The sequence below is a fragment of the Pongo abelii genome, chromosome 2, assembly GCF_028885655.2.
Source record: "Pongo abelii isolate AG06213 chromosome 2, NHGRI_mPonAbe1-v2.0_pri, whole genome shotgun sequence".
Taxonomy (NCBI): Eukaryota; Metazoa; Chordata; class Mammalia; order Primates; family Hominidae; genus Pongo; species Pongo abelii.
This window is the reverse complement of record NC_085928.1, coordinates 188,002,008-188,004,953: the sequence shown is the minus strand read 5'-3', so window position 1 is coordinate 188,004,953 and position 2,946 is coordinate 188,002,008. Positions and strand designations below refer to the sequence as shown.

At 33.6% G+C, this 2,946-nt stretch overlaps 1 non-coding gene across 1 annotated transcript; it reads left to right on the top strand.

The window, feature by feature from the left end:
- Positions 1-1,972: 1,972 nt before the first annotated feature.
- Positions 1,973-2,080, top strand: LOC112132837 (U6 spliceosomal RNA). Its single transcript, XR_002914557.1, has one exon. It is a non-coding gene; the product is annotated as a U6 spliceosomal RNA (small nuclear RNA).
- Positions 2,081-2,946: the final 866 nt, after the last annotated feature.

Below are 2,946 nucleotides of genomic sequence, written 5' to 3'. Positions count from 1 at the left end.
ACAGAAATCAGTTCCTGACTCTGACGTAACCATGGCCTGCAACTCAGCAAGGTTGTTAATGTTGGTACCTGGTTTCTCTTCTGTATAATGTATATAGTTTGGCCTTTTTTCACATAATTGTGGGAACCAATAAAGATACACAATGTAAAATGTTCTTACGGACTGCTAAGTGTTATAGTTCTGAACATAACTCTCATCTATTTAAAGTCTAATTGTGTCTCCATTTACTATAATTTTTGAAGTCTTAATTCTATATTTAGGTGATATTATTTTATATGTATTAACTATCTATCTATCTATTTATCTATCCATCTATTCATCCATCTATGCATCCATCTATGCCACTATTTTCTCTGTGAATTAACAGAAGACAAATAACTTCAGTTATTTGGGAATATTATGCACTTAAAAAAAAAAGTTAAAGTTCTGGAATACATGTGCAGGACATGCAGTTTTGTTACATAGATAACACGTGCCATGGTGGTTTGCTGCACCTATCAACCCATCATCTAGGTATTAAGCACCGCATGCATCAACTATTTATACTGAAGTTCTCCTTTCCCTGGCCCCTCTGACAGGCCTCAGTGTATGTTGTTCTCCTCTCTGTGTCCATGTGTTTTCATTGTTTAGCTCCTACTTATAATTAAGAACATAGGGAGTTTTCTGTTCCTGTGTTAGTTTGCTAAGGATAATGGCTTCCAGCTCTATACATGTCCCTGCAAAGGACATGATCTCATTCCTTTTTATGGCTGCATAATATTCCATGGTGTGTATGTACCACACTTTCTTTATCCAGTCTATCATTGATGGGCATTTGGGTCAATCTCATGTCTTTGCTATTATGAATAGTGCTTCAGTGAACTTATGTGTGCATGTATCTTTATAATGGAATGATTTATATATATACCCAGTAATGGGATTGCTGGGTCAAATGGTACAGCATGATGCAAATCACAAAGGATTTGAAGTGGAGTCATACGCAAAAATCTAAGACACTTTGGAAATCACTCTCCTGAGGAAGAACAGGAATTCCATAATTCTTTAAAAGGCATATGAAAATTATCTTCCATATGATCTAATATAAACATTTACATATGTTAAACATATATCTTTCATAAAATCTGGCAGAATCAAATACAGTTCACAAACAGTTATCATATAATTGCCTTATTTTCTGATACATATTGTGTGCTATCATCTCAGAAAACATACTAAGCAAAATTATATTTATCTTCGATAAATACATCTTGTATATTTTCAAAAGAGTGATAGAAGTCACCACAATAATTTTAAAACTACATATGGTTGAGAAAAATGCCAAAGGGGGAGGAAATTAATTTTGATTGGGGTAGTATGTTTCCTGAGTTGGAACAGAATCTCGAATTGCTGGTGGCATTCACACTTCTCCATTACTGCTGTTAGCAATTCTTTATCTACTTCTGGAGTCGATAAAAGCTTAGTGTATCAAAGGGATGCCAAATTTATATGTAACTCCTAAAACAATGTTATGAAAATGATTCATTAATAAGCAATACTCAGACTTCTATGATGAAGCATGGAGTCCACATCCATCTATAGAAGCCTGTTCTCAATCTTAAATTTTAAGAATCTTAAAAGTAAAATCATGACTATAGTACCTCTACACATTTTGAGCTGAGAACACTATGTTAATTTACTTATCATCCAACTAGATTCTATATTCTAGGTCTCTGGGCAGGTGGCCTTTATACTTTTTAAACTGAGAACAGCTAGTGTGTCCTGATTTAGTTCACATAACCCCTCTCTCCCACAATAACACAGAAATAAAATACTTAAAATAGTATATTTCCTTATTATTACAATTTTTACCTATTTTATTTTCTTCCATTCTATGTTTTTTAAAAAAATTGGTCACCAAATTAGATTGATTTAATGTCCCACCAATGTGCATCTGAAAAAATTGCCTTATCAGTGATTTCAAAAATAATTTGGGGTCCTTGGCTTTGGCAGTATGTGTACTCAAATTGGAATGATATAAAGAAAATTAGCATGGCACCTGTGCAAAAATGATATGCCAATTTGTGAAGTATTTCATATTTTAAAAATGACTTGGGGAAGAGTAATCATCAGATAAATCGATAAAGCACATGTGATCCATACATACAATGAAATATCACTCAGCATTAAAAAGAAAGGAAATTCTAACACACGCTACAACATGGATGAACCTTGAATTCATGGCATTCAGTGAAATAAGCCAGTCACAAAAAGACAAATAATGTATGCTTTCACTTATATGAGGAACCTAGAATAGCTAAATTCATAGAAATGGAAAATAGAATAGTGGTTGTCAGCGGCTGGGGAGAGAGGTAAATGGAGAGTTATTGTTCAATGTAGAGTTTCCGTTTTGCAAGGTAAGTGTTCTGGAAATGGATGGCAGTGGTTGCACAGCAATGAGAATTTACTTAACACCATTGACTGCACACTTAAAAATGGTTAAGATGGCAAATTTTATGCTATGTATATTTTACCATGATTACAGAGAATTTTTTAAATCACTTAGGCAAATACAAATTTTAGTGATGTACTTCAGATTTACTGAATCAGGAATGGGGACCTTAAATCTGGGATTATTTAAGAGCCTTCCAGGTAAATATGATTCAAAGTGGCTTAAGAACCACTGCTTTAAAATACAACTATGACTTTTCCTCCCAACACCTAAATTCTTTTGCTACTTTGAAAGGAACAAAACTGTGAGACAAGAACTCACAGAAGCCTAAACTTATCCTTAATCAGCATTTAAAAGAAAACAAAAATAGACTAAGAATTTTTCAAGAGGGAAACTAGTTATACAGTACGTGTTCATGATATGGATATTGACTACAGAGAAAGAAACATTTCCAGAGACACACGAGATGATATTAAAACACACAAGATCTAACACCGCTTCTCACACTTTTTTGTAGT